The sequence below is a fragment of the Sebastes fasciatus genome, chromosome 3 (assembly GCF_043250625.1).
Source record: "Sebastes fasciatus isolate fSebFas1 chromosome 3, fSebFas1.pri, whole genome shotgun sequence".
NCBI lineage: Eukaryota > Metazoa > Chordata > Actinopteri > Perciformes > Sebastidae > Sebastes > Sebastes fasciatus.
The window spans coordinates 10,042,663-10,066,776 of NC_133797.1; the positions used below are offsets into that span (position 1 = coordinate 10,042,663).

The 24,114-nt window shown below is 37.7% G+C and overlaps 1 long non-coding RNA gene across 2 annotated transcripts in view; it reads left to right on the forward strand.

Moving 5' to 3' along the window:
* The window catches only part of LOC141763981 (uncharacterized), a 185,929-nt gene that overhangs the window by 89,898 nt on the left and 71,917 nt on the right, over positions 1-24,114 (forward strand). The window lies entirely within an intron of this gene.

Consider the following 24,114-nt stretch of genomic DNA (forward strand, 5'->3'; position numbering starts at 1 on the left):
GAGACCGGCGTTCGTGTCCCGCGTGAAATCAGAAGTCAACATTGATTTATTTGTCACGTAACTAACGTACTTAAGTAGCGCCACTTCAGAAGTTATTTTAAGCCAAACCACGATCTTTTCTGAAGCCTAACTAAGTAGTTTTGCTGCCTAAACCCAAGGAAATTGTTTCCTGTGAAGACGGAAGTTTAGAAGCCGAGAACGTCCGTGCTTGCAATGCCTTTATCTCAAGATCACAACCTTTGCTATTTCAATATAACAAGATCATCTTGAGATAACAAAAGTTTTTTTCCTCTTATTACTTGTGTTTATCAGAGATCAGGTGTCTCGACAGCTGTAGCAACTGATTTAAGCTGAACATGTCAGATCAAGGAGTGCCCATTATTGATCAACGCATCAGACTTTACTTTGAGCTCTCACACAGGCAGACATTGCATTGTGTCTTTCTGTTAGAGATAACTTTCAGATCAGTCCTCCTCATCTAAGGAGAAGACTATTATTATTATAATTATTATTTTTCAACCTAGAGCTATAACTTTTTTCTGGGTGAACATACATGGGTTATGCTAACATGTATGGAAGCCAAGAACGACCATGCTTGCAATGATTTTACTCTAATGCCGTTATCTCAAGATCACAAGTTCATTATTTAATTATCTCGATATAACGAAGCTCTGTCTCTCATGATAACGGGTTAATTTATGTTGATTCTCGAGAAAACAAAAGGTTAATTTCTCGAGATAACGACATAAGTACTCCAAGTAGTTGTTGTAGATGGATGAGTAGAGAAAGGAAAACAAGATGCTGTGTGGGAGCAGTAGCCTAATCAGCGCCACAAGGGGCTAAACAGCTCCGCTTATGGCTAACCAGAGTTAAATCATTTCGGCGGCATCTAGCGGCGAGGTTGCAGATTGCAACCGACTGAAACTTCTGTGTGTCAAGCGTGTTGGAGGTGGCCGACGTGAAAACACGAATGGCCTTATCTAGAGCTAGTGTTTGGTTTGTCCGTTCCTGAAGAGGATATATATGTAGATATGAACGGCTCATTCTAAGGTAACGAAAACACAACGACTCTTATTGTCAGGTGATTATACACTAATGAAAATATAGTTGTTAATATTATAATTCATTTCTGTCAGTAGATCCCCATAAATGCTACACACTGGTCCTTTAAATGCTAGAGGCTATATACAGGGCAAAGAAAAAGGTGAGGTATACAAGAACAGCTATAGAGTGCTTCCACAGTGGCAACTCATATAATCTGACCTGTAACGGGAGGAAAGCGCTGACTACAGAGAGACTAATGAGCCAGTGAGGAGCAGCTGGGGAGGCAAGGTGTCCTGAGCCAATGAGGTGATGGGAGCAGGTGTGCAGAGCAGGGAGCTACTGTGAAGGTGTTTTGTGGACAGGTGAGGCGTGACTGGCTCTGAAAAGTAAACCGCCACACACAGAGGGCCTTTCTCAAACCACCCCCTGCTCCATCTCCCTCCCTACTTCCACTTCGTTTGCACGTTCGCGTGGAGGGTCCGCCATATTAAGTGCCATCCCAAACAACTGAGCGGGGAGTGGAAGTGAGTTATATAACCCTCCAACAGCGAGCCTGCATCAATGCCGACTTACTTGCAACGTGCAACGGCGTTTTGTGTTCGTCATGGAACACGCTCCGTACAAATGTAAATACCCGTACAAACGTAAACTGCTCAAACTAGGATAGACATTTAATATTGTCATACAGACGTACGTTAACTACTTAAAGGTTACGTTGTCTTTTGGATCAAATGACTAGTCTAGGAAACGGTACACGTGTTTATTTGATTGTAGGGTTGTATATTTTCCTCTATAGGGACTGTTACAAAAAACAAGCAGCTCATGAACATCAGAGTTAAAAACGAGAAGATGTTTACAAAAAAAAGAAATGACAACAAAGAAACATGGGAGTAATTTATATTTTTAGTTTCTCTGTAAATTGCATATTCTTTTTATTCTTAATATTGTGAGCCTTTGCACCTCCCCTAATATATATCTTCCTGCCAAGCTCTTTCATTTTAAACAGATATATATTAAATTAAATTGAATATCTATATTAAACATACTATATATTATACATATTTTTTTGAATAGTAGTCCTATTTTTAAAAAATATTTTTATTGTATTTTTTTATTGTTTTCTATTCTATATTTATGTTGCTCTTTTGATGCACTAACACACCAAATTCATTGTATGTGAAATTCTTGGCAATACATTTTATGTGGAGTGAATGTTATGAGTCTGCCACCTCTCTGCCCACACTGTTACTTACGTAGCTTATTATTAATGCTGTATATAACAGTTGCCGCTTGATACGAAACCATGGTTACGAAACGTTATGACAGTTCCTGTCTCCGTCGGAGAGAGGGAAGTTCGTCCCGATGCTTGCTGCTGTATTTAAACCCTGCAGCTTAAAGAAGGGTGCTTCATTCAGCTGGAAGTGTGACAGCAAATAGAGTTCACTTTGTCACGGAGTGGGAGTGGGGAGGGTGGGGTTTGAGAAAGGGACAAGGAGAGACAGGCAGAGGAGGTGAAAGAGGGAGGTGGTGCTGATGTTGCAGTGATGGAAAGCCCTGATTCAAGCTGTTGTTGTTGGCCAAAATGTCACTGGTCTTAGTCATTCAACTGAGAGCCTTACTACCTAAAGGCCACCCTTGTTTAGTAACTACTTCTGTGGTCCTCTTGAGCAAGGCATTCAACTCTCAAGGTGTTCTGGATGTGCAGTGGGCTGGCATGCCGATGTCTCATTACTGAGTGTTGTGAATATCAACAGCAATCCAGCAGCACAGGAGCTCATTTTCAGTCTTGTTTTCAGCCTTCAAGGACAGGAACAAAAGGACTTTCATATTAGTTGGACTGACATTTGTACCTGCGTATAGCAGACCAAAAAGGAATAGTGTGAGCTATTCTTAGTTTAATGAAAGAGCAGACATCTAATAGGCTTATTTTACTCAGATCCAGGGTCAGTGTTTTTCTGTCTACGGATTTGTAAATTATTTTTTTCTTCTCCTTTTTCATCTACTTTCTTTTTTTTTCTTCCTTTGAGTGAAACCAGGAGCAGACATAACCTCTAACCACCTGCCTTGTTGCAGATTGGGTTCTGGGGGAAACACTCGGGAGTAGTAATAGACTTGTGGCTTTGCGCGTGCATGTGAAATGCGTGTGCACGTGAGCGTACACGTGCGCGTGCATGTGTGTGTGTGCGCGCGTGCGTGTGTGTGTGTGTGGGGATGCAGGTGCACCCTTGGTGACCCTGGTGACCTTTTTGTAACCCTAGGGCTGATGTTAATTATTGGTAGTTGTCCAAAGGTGTCTGCTGTAGGTGTTATCAGTTGCTCCACAACAAAAAAAGAAGACCCCTCCTGTGGATACTGATGGAGATAAAAAATACAGTTGTATCCCAATATGTGTCTTTATTACAGTACCATTAAAAGTTCAAACAAACCCCTGCTTCCTGTGACCAAATGTTTTTGCCTTTTTGGTGTTGCCACAGAAGACCCATACTGTTGATCCTGATTCAGATAAAAAAAAAGTCGGTTGTATCCAAGATGTTATCAGTTTCTCCGTAAACAAAAGAAGACCCCACTCCTGTGGATACTGCTTCAGTGAACAAAACACAGTTGTATACCTATATGTGAACTCCGTTGTATCCAAGAGGTGTCTTTTTTATTACAGTACCCATAAAAGTTCAAACAAAGCCTAGTGTGCTGTGGTCAAAATGTTTATGGCTTTTGATGCTGTGGTGGTTGGTACTGTTTGCAGGCTATATCAGCATGGCTCCAGTACCCATATGTTTGTTTGTGAGAGGGTGTATGGATTAGCGTTGTTCGTAGTCGATATTAACATGTATCCAGGACAAATGGTGTGAGAAGGGAAGTATGTCATCTCCTTCATGTCATCTCCTAAAATTCTTTATGAGATGTATCTGTGAGAGGGGGTGGGGTATGGGGTGGTATTGTTTGTAATAGATATCAGCATGTATCCAGGGACAAATGGGGTGGATGTGAGCGGGATGGGGGTCATCTCTTGTATGCCATCTCCTAAAATTCTTTAGGAGATGTATCTGTGCTGTAATGATTTGTTAACATTTTAAATTGGTAGATGTGTGTTAGTACACCACTAATTTTGCTTGTAGTCATCTCCCAAAAAAAAAAAGCGGTGCAATGTCGGTAGAGTTACAATATAGTGGGTTTTTAAAAAAAAAAATGTATGTAGTGTGAATGGGGCAACCTCAAGCCCTGTCAACCATGCGTATTCATGAGATGTCACTAGCTCCATCTTTTACCTACACTTTGTGTATATAGTCAGCATGCAGCTGAGGTCGTGTTTACCAAACTTCACAACTTTTGAAGAGGACGCTTTTCCTAACGCCACTCTTGCATTTTGCACATTAGGTACAGTGTTCTTTTCTTTGGATGCTTCATTTTTGGCGTCTGTGAACATAGAGCTGATGTGACTTGCCAAAAAGCCCCAGTTTTGTCTCATCTGTCCAAAAGACATTCTCCAAGAAGCTTTGTGGCTTGTCAATATGCATTTTGGCAAATTCCAGTCTCACTTTTTTATGATTTGGTGTCCTCCGGGGTTGTCTGCCATTAAGTCCACTTTGGCTCAAACAGGAGAAAACTGCTCATGGACTACTACTAAAACACTATGAATACTATAGAACTAACTAGCATTGTTAGAAAAATAATTATTAATGGGACAAATTTCTTGGGTATTTTAGCGTGCGATCAACTGCCTAAACACATCAGGCTGCTTGGAGATGGTCTTATAGCTTTTACCTTTAACATGCTTGTCTATAATTTTCTTTCTAATCTCCTGAGACAACTCTCTCCTTAGCTTTCTGTGGTCCATGTTCAGTGTGGTACACACCATGATACCAATGTTTAATGTGTCCCTATGGTCAAATTATTTTCAATCTTTTCTAGGCGTACCATCATTTTTGTCCAGGCCACCTTCATTAGTTTGTTTTTTTAAATGATTCTGAACCAAAATTCAAAAACATTAGCTGATTTTCATTAGTTCATTTTCAATAATTTTTTATTTATTATTACTTTTTGTCAGTTTCAAGTTATTTCAGTGACCATTGTTTTTTTTTATTCTTTCTTTAACGGAAGGGTACCAACAATTTTGACTATGTGTGTAGATACACACACACACACACACACACACACACATACAGTATATACATATGTCTATATCCACACCCGCTTACATATAGATATCCACTTAGACACATCCAATGTTTAATGTGTCCCTATGGTCAAATTATTTTCAATCTTTTCTAGGGGTACCATCATTTTTGTCCAGGCCAGCTTCATTAGTTTGTTTTTTTAAATGATTCTGAACCAAAATTCAAAAACATTAGCTGATTTTCATTAGTTCATTTTCAATAAATTTTTATTATTACTTTTTGTCAGTTTCAAGTTATTTCAGTGACCATTGTTTTTTTTTATTCTTTCTTTAACGGAAGGGTACCAACAATTTTGACTATGTGTGTACATACACACACACACACATACAGTATATACATATGTCTATATCCACACCCGCTTACATATAGATATCCACTTAGACACATTCGCTTACACAGTTATCTATTCTATTTTACAGACAAAAAAAAAAGGACATATTTACATCCCTTTAGTTGACCTTTTTGTCGACATTACTTATTAATTAATTTTGTTTAACTCCAATCCTCACCCTGACTCAAAGTAGCCCACCCATGATCCAAAATGATATTCTGTTCTTTTATTTCTATTAACATCCCTCTCAAGAACCCACTGATGTTTCAAAAACATTTTGAAATGTTCAGTGTTTAACTGTTGTCTTTTTATAGCTTTAAATATAAATGCTTTCCCCATCGTAATGATGATGTTGTTCAGGTCTTTTCCTTTTTTTTCATCACCCCTTAAATCACCAAACATTATAGATAAAGGACAACTAGAGAAATTTGATTTGTAGACTGAGATCCACTTTTTTCAACGTTAATCCAAAATAATGCAACTTCCTTACAATACCAAAAATAAATGAATGTCTGACTCCTCTTCCTCCTCACACAATCTACATATGTCACATTGTTGGATGCCCCATTTTTATTTTTTTTTAGCATTCTCTTAGTAGGCAAGAATTTGTAGATTAGTTTTAGTTGTAAAATTCTAATGGAGACATCAAAAGAAGTTGTGTAAATACATGCATATACTTTCCTCCATGGGATACATTTGTCTAACAAATACCCCCATTTTTGACTGGATAGCTAATGGTGTAGCAGAAATGTGTTTAAGTTGCATGTATAACTGATATATTTTCTTGTTTATTTTTGTCTTATTCATCCATGTTGTGTCCTTAATGTAGGGGTAACATGCCATTTGTTTTGTACATAATAATAGCTTCCTTTTCCAGATCTGAGGTATAGCTGCACAGAGTTGATTAAATGTAAAAAGGTCACAAACATTACCGTATACTATTTTAAATTCATCATAAGTCTTGATTTCGCCCCACTATTCAAGAGGTCACTTATAAATAATATTCCTTTTTTCAAACATTGATTCAATAAAGATACGGTGATCATTAATCAAAATATTTCTATTATACCACAACACTTGGCTCTGGATTTCATAACTTCACTCTGGTTGATGATATTGGTATTGAAACCAACTGACTATGGCCTCTTCCAAAAAGCCGGATAAGTATGGAAATGACTTTCTCTTTAATATAGTGAACTGAAAAGCACTTAACTGGAGGTAAGGATAGAGTTCTTTGTGGAACAGAGAATGAGCAGACCTCAATCATTTTGCTGAAAACCACTGCGGATTTAAGATACATTTTGGTATAAGGGATGCTTTTAGTGCAAAGTTGAGTGCCTTAAGGTTTAACAATTTAAGTCCACAGTGTTTGTAATCATTATACAGATAAGCTCTTTTAATTTTGTCAGGCTTCCAACCCCATATGAAATTGAACACATTTTGCTCATATTTTTTAAACAGCTCCTCTCCTGGGGTAGGTAATGACATGAGGATATAGATAAACTGAGGAATCACTAAGGAATTTATCACTGTTATTTTTTTTCCATATAAAGTTAAGTTAGTCATTCCCCAAACTTTTTAATTTTCTGTCTACTGTATGTAGCTTTCTATCAAAGTTTTCCTTCGTGATAAGGTCCATGTCTTTAGGGATATGTATACCAATGACATCTATTGGGCCATCTGACCATTTTAGTGGGCAGATTACTATAGATATTAAAATTTGTACCTTTCAGAGATCCAATTCGCAGCACAGTACATTTATCATAGTTAGGTTTTAGTCCGGAAATTACTGAGAAGTTATTCAACTCTTTAACCAAAGCAGTAAAGGATGCAACATTTGGTTGATTTTGAAAGTTTACATCGTCCGCATACATTGATATTTTTGATTCCAAACTATTTATTCTCAAACCTTCTATGTTGTTATTCATTCTTACTTTTTGTGCTAAGATTTCTATAGCTATAATAAATAGATACGCAGACAGTGGACATCCTTCTTTCAATCTTCTATATTGCTTAATTGTTTCAGAAAAAAAACATTGTTTATTATTTTACACTTTGGATTACTATACATTACTTTTTATCCAACTAATTAAAGAGTCTCCAAAGTTAAAATATTCTAAACATTTATAAATAAAATCCAAACGTACTTTATCGAAAGCTTTCTCAAAGGCAGCAAAAAAAAAAAAAAAAAAAATGAAAGCAGGGGTTTTTGTTGAGTCATAATATTCAATTATTTCAATTATTTGTCTAATACTGTCACTGATAGATCGACACTGTAAGAAGCCACACTGATCTGGATGAATAATATTGGGCAGTACTAGTTTTAATCTGTTTGCAAGACATTTGGCTAATATTTTAGCATCGTTACATTGTAGTGTGATTGGCCTCCAATTCTTTAGAGTAGTGGGATCTTTATACCTTCCACCTGAATCTTGTTTCAATAATAGTGAGATTAAACCTTCCTGTCGAGTTTCTGTAAGTTGTTTTTTGCGATATGACCAGTTGAAGGTGTTCAGCAAAGGTGTTTTAACAGACTCATAGAAGGTTTGATAAAAGTTTACAGGTATGCCATCGGCTCCGGGACTTTTTACCTTTTTCAAAGGAGTTAATAGCTGGATGTAATTCCATCCAGCGTAATAAGTCCCTCACAAGATTTTTTTCTTTCTCTGTTAACTTTACGGTATTATCGTCTTGAGAATTGGGGCTAGTATTTTGAGGCAATAAATCCTCTGGTGGGCTCTGTAAGGAGTACAATTTTGAAAAATAATTATGTTGTACCAGCAAAATTTCCCTTGGTTTTTTCAATGATTTTATTTCCTACTACAAGCTTCAAAACATTTTTCTTTACAGTGTTTTTATACTGCAGATTTAGAAAATATTTGGTTGATCTCTCCCGATTTTTCCAGCCATTCTATTCTATTTTTCAAATATGATACGTTGGCTTTCTCTGCACATAGTCTTTCTAACTCTCTTTCCTTGTGCTCAAGATTGTCCAGTAGAGCTTGTGACACATTTGTATTATTGTCTACCCGTTCTGTTAAATCTTCTATCTCAGCTATCAATATTTTTTCTGTCTCCAAACGATTTTTAATTTTCCTTGAGCTGTATTGAATGCAGTGTCCCCTTAAGGTGTATTTTAAAAGCATCCCATATAATCAAAGGATCCGCTGTATCATTATTCACTACAAAGAAATCTTTTATGAATTTGTTTGTTGTATCTATAAACTCTTTATCCTTCAATAGCTTCTGATTTAATTTCCAGTATCCTGGACCCCTATGAAAAGTTGTGGTACAAATGCTCAAGGTTATAAGATGATGATCTGACCTAAATCTCTCTTTAATCTCGACTTTATTCATTTTTGGAGTCAAAGAAAATGATGTTAAGAAATAATCTATTCTGCTAGCCTGATTTCCTCGTCTCCATGTATATCTTGTTTGCTTTGGATTTTGCAATCGCCATATGTCAATTAAATCTAGTGAGGTCATGAGGCCAGAAATAGCATTATATGCTCTAGAATGATAATTCTTAGTTTGTATGCTTTTTCGATCCAGATCTACATCCAACACAGGGTGGTAGTCTCCTGTCATTATCAAATTTTTATCATGTAGTTGTTTTTTTCTTGCAACATGTTGAATATATCTTGAAAGAAGAGTGGATCATCAGAATTAGGTGCGTACAGATTTACTAATACAAATTCTAGGCTATCCACCAATATATCTTGTATAATATATCTACCTGCTTGATGTATTATTGTATCTTTGACCACAATATCTACTTCCTTTTTATACATTATCATTACAACTTTAGAATTTGAGCATCCGTGTGAAAAGTATATGTTATCCCCCCACTCTGTTTTCCATTTAATCTCATACAGTTGGGTAGAGTGAGTCTCTTGTAAACAAAATATATCATAGTTTTTATCCGTAAGCCAACTAATAAAGCGTCCCCTTTCTTCCTATCAGCTAAACCGTTACAGTTGAAGCTTGATATTACTAACTTAGACATATTTGATCTTCAGTGGATTCTATACTTTCATGATTCTTGAAAAAAAAAAAGGATGGAAATAATAATAGTGACACCAAAACAACGGGAAGGGGCTGAAAAAAAAGAAAACATACAAAAGGCAAAAACAATTAAGGTAATATAATAAAGTAAATTTAAAAAATAAAAACAGAAGCATATAACACAGGATCATATTTGGATCCCTCGAGTAAACTGACGTAAGATTGGGATGCTCAGCCTGAGCTCGCCTTGCTTAATTATAAAAGGGGCACCGTAAGTCTGATTGTCTTACAGTAATTGAAGGTGGTTCAAATAATGCAATTTGCTTTGCTACACTAAGCTATTCCCCTCTCCCCTCTTCTCATTGCCCATTCCTGGACACACCATACCAACCCAACTTCCCACCTTCACGTATTTCCTGTTTCTTCCATCCTCTGATGATATATTTTCTATTGTCATATTTCTCTCCCTTTTTAAATAGCGTCTAAGAGAAACATTTTACTATAACAAAACATCCAATCCCAATTTATGAGCGCAAAACTAAGAACAAAAGATCATCATTTTTTTATTTTCTGCCCCTTCCCGTTGTTTTGGTGTCACTATTATTATTTCCTTCCTTTTTTTTTTTCAAGAATCATGAAAGTATAGAATCCACTGAAGATCAAATATGTCTAAGTTAGTAATATCAAGCTTCAACTGTAACGGTTTAGCTGATAGGAAGAAAGGGGACGCTTTATTAGTTGGCTTACGGATAAAAACTATGATATATTTTGTTTACAAGAGACTCACTCTACCCAACTGTATGAGATTAAAATGGAAAACAGAGTGGGGGGATAACATATACTTTTCACACGGATGCTCAAATTCTAAAGTTGTAATGATAATGTATAAAAAGGAAGTAGATATTGTGGTCAAAGATACAATAATACATCAAGCAGGTAGATATATTATACAAGATATATTGGTGGATAGCCTAGAATTTGTATTAGTAAATCTGTACGCACCTAATTCTGATGATCCACTCTTCTTTCAAGATATATTCAACATGTTGCAAGAAAAAAACAACTACATGATAAAAATTTGATAATGACAGGAGACTACCACCCTGTGTTGGATGTAGATCTGGATCGAAAAGGCATACAAACTAAGAATTATCATTCTAGAGCATATAATGCTATTTCTGGCCTCATGACCTCACTAGATTTAATTGACATATGGCGATTGCAAAATCCAAAGCAAACAAGATATACATGGAGACGAGGAAATCAGGCTAGCAGAATAGATTATTTCTTAACATCATTTTCTTTGACTCCAAAAATGAATAAAGTCGAGATTAAAGAGAGATTTAGGTCAGATCATCATCTTATAACCTTGAGCATTTGTACCACAACTTTTCATAGGGGTCCAGGATACTGGAAATTAAATCAGAAGCTATTGAAGGATAAAGAGTTTATAGATACAACAAACAAATTCATAAAAGATTTCTTTGTAGTGAATAATGATACAGCGGATCCTTTGATTATATGGGATGCTTTTAAAATACACCTTAAGGGGACACTGCATTCAATACAGCTCAAGGAAAATTAAAAATCGTTTGGAGACAGAAAAAATATTGATAGCTGAGATAGAAGATTTAACAGAACGGGTAGACAATAATACAAATGTGTCACAAGCTCTACTGGACAATCTTGAGCACAAGGAAAGAGAGTTAGAAAGACTATGTGCAGAGAAAGCCAACGTATCATATTTGAAAAATAGAATAGAATGGCTGGAAAAATCGGGAGAGATCAACCAAATATTTTCTAAATCTGCAGTATAAAAACACTGTAAAGAAAAATGTTTTGAAGCTTGTAGTAGGAAATAAAATCATTGAAAAAACCAAGGGAAATTTTGCTGGTACAACATAATTATTTTTCAAAATTGTACTCCTTACAGAGCCCACCAGAGGATTTATTGCCTCAAAATACTAGCCCCAATTCTCAAGACGATAATACCGTAAAGTTAACAGAGAAAGAAAAAAATCTTGTGAGGGACTTATTACGCTGGATGGAATTACATCCAGCTATTAACTCCTTTGAAAAAGGTAAAAAGTCCCGGAGCCGATGGCATACCTGTAAACTTTTATCAAACCTTCTATGAGTCTGTTAAAACACCTTTGCTGAACACCTTCAACTGGTCATATCGCAAAAAACAACTTACAGAAACTCGACAGGAAGGTTTAATCTCACTATTATTGAAACAAGATTCAGGTGGAAGGTATAAAGATCCCACTACTCTAAAGAATTGGAGGCCAATCACACTACAATGTAACGATGCTAAAATATTAGCCAAATGTCTTGCAAACAGATTAAAACTAGTACTGCCCAATATTATTCATCCAGATCAGTGTGGCTTCTTACAGTGTCGATCTATCAGTGACAGTATTAGACAAATAATTGAAATAATTGAATATTATGACTCAACAAAAACCCCTGCTTTCATTTTTTTTTTTTTTTTTTGCTGCCTTTGAGAAAGCTTTCGATAAAGTACGTTTGGATTTTATTTATAAATGTTTAGAATATTTTAACTTTGGAGACTCTTTAATTAGTTGGATAAAAAGTAATGTATAGTAATCCAAAGTGTAAAATAATAAACAATGTTTTTTTTCTGAAACAATTAAGCAATATAGAAGATTGAAAGAAGGATGTCCACTGTCTGCGTATCTATTTATTATAGCTATAGAAATCTTAGCACAAAAAGTAAGAATGAATAACAACATAGAAGGTTTGAGAATAAATAGTTTGGAATCAAAAATATCAATGTATGCGGTCGATGTAAACTTTCAAAATCAACCAAATGTTGCATCCTTTACTGCTTTGGTTAAAGAGTTGAATAACTTCTCAGTAATTTCCGGACTAAAACCTAACTATGATAAATGTACTGTGCTGCGAATTGGATCTCTGAAAGGTACAAATTTTAATATCTATAGTAATCTGCCCACTAAAATGGTCAGATGGCCCAATAGATGTCATTGGTATACATATCCCTAAAGACATGGACCTTATCACGAAGGAAAACTTTGATAGAAAGCTACATACAGTAGACAGAAAATTAAAAAGTTTGGGGAATGACTAACTTAACTTTATATGGAAAAAAAATAACAGTGATAAATTCCTTAGTGATTCCTCAGTTTATCTATATCCTCATGTCATTACCTACCCCAGGAGAGGAGCTGTTTAAAAAATATGAGCAAAATGTGTTCAATTTCATATGGGGTTGGAAGCCTGACAAAATTAAAAGAGCTTATCTGTATAATGATTACAAACACTGTGGACTTAAATTGTTAAACCTTAAGGCACTCAACTTTGCACTAAAAGCATCCCTTATACCAAAATGTATCTTAAATCCGCAGTGGTTTTCAGCAAAATGATTGAGGTCTGCTCATTCTCTGTTCCACAAAGAACTCTATCCTTACCTCCAGTTAAGTGCTTTTCAGTTCACTATATTAAAGAGAAAGTCATTTCCATACTTATCCGGCTTTTTGGAAGAGGCCATAGTCAGTTGGTTTCAATACCAATATCATCAACCAGAGTGAAGTTATGAAATCCAGAGCCAAGTGTTGTGGTATAATAGAAATATTTTGATTAATGATCACCGTATCTTTATTGAATCAATGTTTGAAAAAAGGAATATTATTTATAAGTGACCTCTTGAATAGTGGGGCGAAATCAAGACTTATGATGAATTTAAAATAGTATACGGTAATGTTTGTGACCTTTTTACATTTAATCAACTCTGTGCAGCTATACCTCAGATCTGGAAAAGGAAGCTATTATTATGTACAAAACAAATGGCATGTTACCCCTACATTAAGGACACAACATGGATGAATAAGACAAAAATAAACAAGAAAATATATCAGTTATACATGCAACTTAAACACATTTCTGCTACACCATTAGCTATCCAGTCAAAAATGGGGGTATTTGTTAGACAAATGTATCCCATGGAGGAAAGTATATGCATGTATTTACACAACTTCTTTTGATGTCTCCATTAGAATTTTACAACTAAAACTAATCTACAAATTCTTGCCTACTAAGAGAATGCTAAAAAAAAATAAAAATGGGGCATCCAACAATGTGACATATGTAGATTGTGTGAGGAGGAAGAGGAGTCAGACATTCATTTATTTTTGGTATTGTAAGGAAGTTGCATTATTTTGGATTAACGTTGAAAAAAGTGGATCTCAGTCTACAAATCAAATTTCTCTAGTTGTCCTTTATCTATAATGTTTGGTGATTTAAGGGGTGATGAAAAAAAAGGAAAAGACCTGAACAACATCATCATTACGATGGGGAAAGCATTTATATTTAAAGCTATAAAAAGACAACAGTTAAACACTGAACATTTCAAAATGTTTTTGAAACATCAGTGGGTTCTTGAGAGGGATGTTAATAGAAATAAAAGAACAGAATATCATTTTGGATCATGGGTGGGCTACTTTGAGTCAGGGTGAGGATTGGAGTTAAACAAAATTAATTAATAAGTAATGTCGACAAAAAGGTCAACTAAAGGGATGTAAATATGTCCTTTTTTTTTTGTCTGTAAAATAGAATAGATAACTGTGTAAGCGAATGTGTCTAAGTGGATATCTATATGTAAGCGGGTGTGGATATAGACATATGTATATACTGTATGTGTGTGTGTGTGTATGTACACACATAGTCAAAATTGTTGGTACCCTTCCGTTAAAGAAAGAATAAAAAAAAACAATGGTCACTGAAATAACTTGAAACTGACAAAAAGTAATAATAAAAATTTATTGAAAATGAACTAATGAAAATCAGCTAATGTTTTTGAATTTTGGTTCAGAATCATTTAAAAAAACAAACTAATGAAGCTGGCCTGGACAAAAATGATGGTACCCCTAGAAAAGATTGAAAATAATTTGACCATAGGGACACATTAAACATTGGATGTGTCTAAGTGGATATCTATATGTAAGCGGGTGTGGATATAGACATATGTATATACTGTATGTGTGTGTGTGTGTGTGTGTGCGTGTATCTACACACATAGTCAAAATTGTTGGTACCCTTCCGTTAAAGAAAGAATAAAAAAAAACAATGGTCACTGAAATAACTTGAAACTGACAAAAAGTAATAATAAATAAAAAATTATTGAAAATGAACTAATGAAAATCAGCTAATGTTTTTGAATTTTGGTTCAGAATCATTTAAAAAAACAAACTAATGAAGGTGGCCTGGACAAAAATGATGGTACGCCTAGAAAAGATTGAAAATAATTTGACCATAGGGACACATTAAACATTGGTGTCATGGTGTGTACCACACTGAACATGGACCACAGAAAGCTAAGGAGAGAGTTGTCTCAGGAGATTAGAAAGAAAATTATAGACAAGCATGTTAAAGGTAAAAGCTATAAGACCATCTCCAAGCAGCCTGATGTGTTTAGGCAGTTGATCGCACGCTAAAATACCCAAGAAATTTGTCCCATTAATAATTATTTTTCTAACAATGCTAGTTAGTTCTATAGTATTCATAGTGTTTTAGTAGTAGTCCATGAGCAGTTTTCTCCTGTTTGAGCCAAAGTGGACTTAATGGCAGACAACCCCGGAGGACACCAAATCATAAAAAAGTGAGACTGGAATTTGCCAAAATGCATATTGACAAGCCACAAAGCTTCTTGGAGAATGTCTTTTGGACAGATGAGACAAAACTGGGGCTTTTTGGCAAGTCACATCAGCTCTATGTTCACAGACGCCAAAAATGAAGCATCCAAAGAAAAGAACACTGTACCTAATGTGCAAAATGCAAGAGTGGCGTTAGGAAAAGCGTCCTCTTCAAAAGTTGTGAAGTTTGGTAAACACGACCTCAGCTGCATGCTGACTATATACACAAAGTGTAGGTAAAAGATGGAGCTAGTGACATCTCATGAATACGCATGGTTGACAGGGCTTGAGGTTGCCCCATTCACACTACATACATTTTTTTTTTTAAAAACCCACTATATTGTAACTCTACCGACATTGCACCGCTTTTTTTTTTTGGGAGATGACTACAAGCAAAATTAGTGGTGTACTAACACACATCTACCAATTTAAAATGTTAACAAATCATTACAGCACAGATACATCTCCTAAAGAATTTTAGGAGATGGCATACAAGAGATGACCCCCATCCCGCTCACATCCACCCCATTTGTCCCTGGATACATGCTGATATCTATTACAAACAATACCACCCCATACCCCACCCCCTCTCACAGATACATCTCATAAAGAATTTTAGGAGATGACATGAAGGAGATGACATACTTCCCTTCTCACACCATTTGTCCTGGATACATGTTAATATCGACTACGAACAACGCTAATCCATACACCCTCTCACAAACAAACATATGGGTACTGGAGCCATGCTGATATAGCCTGCAAACAGTACCAACCACCACAGCATCAAAAGCCATAAACATTTTGACCACAGCACACTAGGCTTTGTTTGAACTTTTATGGGTACTGTAATAAAAAAGACACCTCTTGGATACAACGGAGTTCACATATAGGTATACAACTGTGTTTTGTTCACTGAAGCAGTATCCACAGGAGTGGGGTCTTCTTTTGTTTACGGAGAAACTGATAACATCTTGGATACAACCGACTTTTTTTTTATCTGAATCAGGATCAACAGTATGGGTCTTCTGTGGCAACACCAAAAAGGCAAAAACATTTGGTCACAGGAAGCAGGGGTTTGTTTGAACTTTTAATGGTACTGTAATAAAGACACATATTGGGATACAACTGTATTTTTTATCTCCATCAGTATCCACAGGATGGGGTCTTCTTTTTTTGTTGTGGAGCAACTGATAACACCTACAGCAGACACCTTTGGACAACTACCAATAATTAACATCAGCCCTAGGGTTACAAAAAGGTCACCAGGGTCACCAAGGGTGCACCTGCATCCCCACACACACACACACGCACGCGCGCACACACACACATGCACGCGCACGTGTACGCTCACGTGCACGCGCATTTCACATGCACGCGCAAAGCCACAAGTCTATTACTACTCTCGGGAGGTCACTCATGGAGGTCTTAAGCTGCCAGTATGCTTCCTCACCTCCCCCCACACCTTTCTGACATCGGGTCAAGTGGGCCGTGTCCTACCATATATGTGACTCCCCGAAACCAGGGATCTCACATTTACACCCATTTCACGTCGTGATTGGTCAGCTAGCTGTGGGGATGTGAGAAAGGAGCCAGGGATTGAACTTCTCGCTCCTTTTTTCATTCTTAAAGGACCAGTGTGTAACAATTAAGGGGATCTATTGGCAGAAATGGAATATAATATTACTAAGTATGTTTCCTTTAGTGTATAATCACCTGAAAATAAGAATTGTTATGTTATCGTTACCTTAGAATGAGCCGTTTATATCTACAAAGAGAGCGGATCTTCTCCATAGAGTTCGCCATGTTGCACCACCATGTTTCTACAGTAGCCCAGAACAGACAAAACAAAACTCTGTTAACTTTTCCTGCTTGGGCCGGAGTCGATAACGTTACTCGCTGCCGCCGTTACCACCGCTCTCTCTCTCTCTTGCTTCACCACTCACTTCCTACGTACACACACACTCTACTCTTACCACAACTGGCTCTAGAGAGGGCAGGGCCGGGGTTCAACCCCCCAGAACACTAACCCTAGCCCCGTAAACGTCAACACACATCAGACATTACAATTGTTTTAAGACAAAAATTACAATTTTTATTTTCATAAATAACTGTATTTATTATAATATAAATAAACAATTGGTCCCTGATATTGTTGGTGGGAGAAAGAGAGTTACAGGGGTGAAAAGTGTATTTCTTTTTTTCTGTCTTTATTTGTTAAATTGTTACCTAAATTCGCACCCCAGAAAGTGGCGCACTAGGCGACCGCCTATATGGCCTATGTTTAGCCAGCACTGAGAGAGGGCCATTCGCATTTTTACGTCAGCCACCGTAGAAATCCAACACGCTTGGCACACGGGAGAATTTGTAATCTGCAGCCTCACTGCTAGATACCCCAAGATCCTACACACTGCTCCTTTAATGTAACAATTTCTGTGAATGCCTTCCAGGAGAGACTGTCTGCGCCGTTATCCCTGTATTTAAACAGTATTGCGTTTTCCCCCTGCTCCCACACGCCCCCTCCTCAATGGCTGGCTTTACATTCCGCCTTCCAGTGTGGCTGTTCGGAACAAATGAGACTTTGGATTTCAGAGATGGTCAAACAACATGTCGTACGAACCTCATTCTGTTTGAGCATAACCTGACCTTTAAAGTATCAGTGTTCCTCAGACAAAGTGCTTGCCGGATTACTGGACTGTGTGTGACCCCCGCACCCCTCGTTTTCTGAAGTTGGGTTTTTTCCAATGTCGGAAAGGTCAGAGAGAATCTGACAAGCATGCCCACTTCACACAGTGATTGGCCAGGTCTGTGGAGGTGAGAAAGTAATGCCGGGTACACACTATTCGATTTTGGGCCCAATTCCCCCCTCCCGACAATCATCAGAAAAGCCCTGATTTTTTTGATGATTCTAAAGATCATCTTTCCAGATATTCTCGTGGTTTGAGGTATGTTAAGAGTGTTTTTTACACCCCCCGATCGGCTCGGACGTCCGTCCTGGCCGCACCGATTTCAAATCGTAAATATTATTCATGTTCAATATTTCCAATCAGATATCCTGTTGTGTGTGGGGTAACCCTGAGGACAGCCGATGACACAGTCACGAGAAAGAACAATAGCCAGTTGAGAACCAAGCTGACCGAAGCGGAAGGACAACAACCGCTGTCATGGCGGCCGCGGCTAATGCACGAGCTAATACAAAACGCGAAGCATAAAGTAGTAGTAAGATCGACTAACTTGTTGATTTCTGGCAACAACGCGAGTGTTTATTTAACGTGTCTCCATGACTTCATCCCTCCATCCTCTGTGAATTTTCGATACAAAGTATTGCAAAAACTAACATCGCTAATTCTTCCTGCCTGTCGTCCGCCATGTTTGTTTACACTAAAGTCACGTTTGATAGCGAGATATTTTGCGAGATTTCCGTTTTTTTATTTGGGACCCTTGTTATTTATGAATAGAATCTGTTAGTGTGTGGTGTGTTGTTTTGGCCAAATCGTTGCTCTCCACACACTAAAGGAACAAAACTGTTAAATTCAACATAACATGTCGTCATGTGTGGGGTCTCTCACATTTTCATCATCTGATAGTGTGGGCCAGCCTTAAGCTGGGTTTGAACTTCTCTCTCATGCTCTGTTCTTTAGTTCTTCACTCAACGACTTCTGTCACTCTTTGTGTGTACACGTGTTACGACCGGCTCAAAAACCACAACATAAATAAGACATGGCACCGAGTTTGACGCAACAGAATACATCTATTTATAATAAAAAGATAAAATAAGAGAACTCGAAAAGCTGTGTCTTGTGTCAGGGAGTTCAGAGAGTGTGAGCAGAGGAAGGAGCCACCTATAAAAACCCAACCCACATCTTCACACAGGTACCTTTAATCAGTCTTCAGTGAGCTGCACCTAGAACACAAAGACATAAAACACACACACGCACACAAGTGCACCGCTATTCCCATTTGTACAATTCATCGTGTCCCTCCCCCCTCTCCATGACAGCAAGCTTTTCATCCTGCCTTCAAATGTGGCCATATGGAACAGAACAAACCCTTTCTTCCTGTGGACCATGTTCAGAAGACACTTTGTATGAACTTGTTCGTTTAAAGCTACTGTACTGAACCCTTTAATCCAGCCCCATTCTCTTCTCTTCTCTTCAACACCAGCAGATCATGTCCTCTAGAACAATGTGTTACATTATTAATAAAAAAAACATGTAATACACAAGAGGATTTCTCCAATGATTCTTCTGTCCTCACAAGTATGAATCATATTTTGTATTCAGTGTCCTCCTACTGCATCCTCAATGATGTCCAATCTGCCGTGGGGAGACCAGGCAATAACGATCACGTTGTATGGCTTCGCAGATGTGTGTTAGTGTGTGAGGAACATTAAGAGAATGCTTGTTTATATTGGTGTGTGCTATGGCTGCATGATTGACCCCTTGAGTCCTGCGAGCTAGAGTGAGGCTACTGATATCCTATGAAACTAGAACACCTAAGATGCCATCTTACAAAAAAGAATTGTGATGCTGGGGCGGCTTTTGCTCAGGAGGAAGAGCCGGTCATCCACTAATTGGAAGATCAGCAGTTCAAATCCCGGCTCCTCCAGTCGGTATGTCAAAGTGTCCTTGGGCAAGATACTGAACCCCAAATTGATCCCGAAGGCTGTGCCATCGGTGTGTGCGAGATTAGATTAGATGGGCAGGTTAGCACCTTGTATGGAAGCCTCTGGCATCAGTGTATGAAAGTGTGTGTGAATGGGGTGAATGTTGGCATGTAGTATAAAGGGCTTTGACTTGAAAGGTGCTATATAAATGGAAGTCCATTTACCATTTTCATTTGATCAAAAATCGTGCAGCCTGACTTTTTGCAACAGTTGCAGAAAGAAGGAAATGTAATTTCTCTCCATTTCTTCCCATCCGTTACCAACTCACCAATTTTTCCTTTCCCTCAGGGCTGTGAATGATTAAAGGCCCGGCATATTTCAGTCATATTTTACGGTGATTTCGAAACGGGCCAAATGTCAAATGGTCCAGAATTAGACTGACTGCCCCAGACTGAGTCAACAGACAGGCTATTTGTCAAAGTCTCTCTGCTGGTCTTAGAAGTTTAACTACAGAGCTAACAAGGGTGGTCACACACATATAGAGTCATGGTCAAGGTGATATCCACAGTCTGGATATGAGGTGTGTGTGTGCACAAACACCCACAGGCACTCTTCTGCTTTCTTGCCCTATCTTGTTTTCTTCTTCTCATTCTCTCAATTTCACTCCTCACCTGCACCACATACAGTAGCTGAGAGATAACCGTGTGTAGATGAACAGTGAGTAAAGGTCCACAGAGATATGTCTACAACATGAGAGATTTCAGTCAATATTCAGTTAAGCAGCTCAGATGCCAAGGAACTTTGTAACTGATATTTTATGTGTTCCCTCAGATGCGTGAGAGATTGATTTACGGTTAGCACCTGGGGTGCTGATGGTAATTTAAAGGGGAACACCACCTAAATTAAGATTTCCAATATATTATTTCCCTGGCCTAAGAAAGTTCAATCAATATTTGTGAACATGAGCTACTCTCTCTCAGAGCCAGAAACCAGAGAAGTAAGTCTCAAACTTGTGATGTCATAGGGTATAAGAGAGTGATTTTGTGGACCCACAGAATGTTTGTTTTCTTTTTTTATATACCCAAATGAGCTTTATTCTATTGTTGTGTTGTCAGTTGTGGAACAGAAAATGTTCCCATATACTCAGAACGTTCCCCTGGGTGCTCTCAGTGTCATCTATAACTCTTTCTCAATTCATTGTCTATGGAGCAGCCCCACACTTTATACCCTATGACATCACAAATTTGAGTTGTTGCACTCTAGTTTTTGGATTTGGGAGAGAGTTACTCATGTTAACTAATATTTTTTGGAATGTCTTTTGTCATTTTTTGTAATCGTGCAATTGGGGCATTCTGGCCATGAATTGTATCCCTGGCAAAGGCACCAATTTATGCATGAAAAGTATAAAATAAAACATTTTGCTTTCAAAAAGTATGCTACTAGTGATGTAGTCCTTTTCATATCCAACTATACTAACTAGAGTAAAAAAAAATACACATATATCTCTACTTATTATCTTTCTCAACTTTAAAAGGCCACCAGAATCAGTCGAAAGATTTTTTTTAAATTATTGTCAGTTTCATTGGTCCACTGTCATCTTATTCCAACTGCACACTGACAATCTTTACTAATACCCCAGTAGTGCAAGTGTCAAAGAAAGACTGGGGCAGCATTTTGATCACTGGTAATTTGGTAAACTAATGCTATTAAATGGAAAAATACAAAATAAATATAATAGTAAAAAAATAAAACTTGTGTATTGGGAGGATTATTTCAATTAGTTCCACATTGGCTATATCCTAATGTAAATACTTATTACTTCTGTGATTGTTTTTATCCCATTCTTGTTTTCAGTCTAAAGGCTGCTTGAAAGCAGCGGGCATAAGAAGTTAGGCTCCGGGTTGTTTTTCCTCGTCCCGGTGATCTGGGTGATGCCGTTGAATGTGCGTTAGCATGTTTGATGTGTTAACTTTCATTCACATCCCCTACAACGGTGGAGCGATGCCTTCACACTGTCCTCGTCTTATACCGTACACAACTCTCTCTCCGTTGTTGTAGTAGCGGACCAGGAAACTGCAGGCTGGTCTTGTGCCAACCACTAACCTTAGCACTTGTTCTTAGCAGCAGTTTCGCAATACTTGCATCAGAGGGGATAACATATGCCATCTATAGCCTGGGAACATCTTACCCCAGGAGGAGCTGGGGGGATTTAGGAGAAAGGAAGTCTAAGCTACCTTGCTTACCTTATAGATACGGCAAGCCAGACCTGGATAGGTGGTGAGAAATGGATGGATGAGTGGATGATTTGTGAATGTCTTGGATGCTCAGGAACCGGTCTTGTCATTTCTTTTGGATGACTTAACTGAAAACTGACATACAAAGATTAAACCAAAGAACAGGCATCCTCAAAATCATCAGATTGGTCCAAGTTGTGGTTCCTGTTTTTATCCACCACTTAGCAAACGTTTATAACAAATAGAACAATATAATTGAGTCAAGCTAATTGGATCATTGCTCCTTCTTTTGGACCATAAGCTTGTTTGATGAAAAAGTGCAGTTTAGTTCACTAAGAATGAGTAAAGACTCTGACCTTAAACGTCAAAGAAATTAGAAAAAAGTATTGAATTTACCTTTCAATGAACCCGGTTATATTGATGTAAAATGTTCCATTCACACTAGCGGCTCATTGTAGAGGGTTATTTTCAGTGCCTCTCCTTTTTGTTTCATTGGAAGCTTTGTATTCAGAGAGAAAAGCAAAAACAGCCCCAGAGAAGAGAGAGAGATATATATAAAACCTTTCTGCTTGAAACCAGATTGAATAAGAGTTTCATCTGTAAAATGTGAGGGGAAAGGTTGATGCCAGGGTGGTTCATTTCACCAAAATATTATCTGTCAGAGCACCTTACCATTAGCTTTTGTTCTTGCAGAGATAAAAGTGTCTCTAAGAGAGAGATTACACGGCTAATGTTATACCTGAGAAGTGATTTGATGCATTTAGAAGCTATATTACAGTAAAGATATTTATGTTTTCCCTTTGGAGGCATTCCCACACATATTAAATAATAGCTGCAGGATTTTTATATTATATATTTTTATAAGCACAAATCTCTTTCTATGTGAGTTTGTGCTCGCATGCACAGTCCCATAGGCACTTTGAAGTCCTTCATGTTTTATTACACCTCTTGATATCCTCAGGGAAAGTTGCTCCAGAGATCTCCTCCCCAGAGGCAGGACTAGTTCACCCGGCACTCTACCAGCTTCTTCTGGCCTTTAAAATGTTCATCACGGTGTTACTCATTCCAACTGTGTTGACAGTGACTTTTATTTAGCCTGTCCAGAAGGATTTAATCAGCACTGCAGAGGAGTCTGTGAAGCATCTCCTATTTAACACGGGGCTGATAATAGCCTCCAATCCCAGTGAGCTTTGCCAGAGTTTATAAAACGGTAAAAGTTGGTTTCTGTGTCACTAGTAGTTAAATGTGACACCTAAAACAAATGGTATCAGTGTACGCTGTATTTAGATTTGTTTTTCCCGGACTAGACTGAAAGTGAAACTTATCTATACTGTTTATCATCTGAGCCTGCTGGCTTTGGGGAGAGAATACATAAGTTTCACTTTCAGTTCAGTTCCCCATCGGAAAGGAGAAGGAAAGGGCTGTCTGACGGCAAGATAAAGCGGTGAAAATATTCTAAATAAAGCGTACACTGGTACCGATTTTTTTAGTTGAGCTTTTCTTTTAGGTCCGAGCTGGAGCCTTGCCGTCTCTGACCAGCTGTCAATCACTCACAAACTCCGATCAAACGGTCAAACTAGGCAACGCTGATCAAATATGAATCAATATTCTGTCACAGTAATGCCTATTTCTCATATAAAATGTTTGACCCGGGATGTTGTGTTTGATGTTGTGACCTGGCCGCCATGTTGAGATCAGTTGAGGAAATAGCAAGCACCGCCCACCAGCCGGAGCACACTTTCTCATTTTACAGCTAAACAGTACACTACAAGATGTTTCTGAAAATATTTTACTGTAACAGAATATTGATTCATATTTGATCAGCGCTGCCTAGTTTGACCGTTTGATTGACAGCAGCTTCTGTTGAATGAACAGCCAATAGGAACGCTCGCTCGCTCTCTCTGAAATTACCTGTGATTGGCCAAAGTCTCCCGTCATGGGCTATAGATTTTTTTAAAGCCTGAAAACAGAGCCATGAGGAGATGCAGAAGTCTAGTTTTCTCTCAGAACACTTGCATTACAATATGCTGAAATGTTATATTGGACA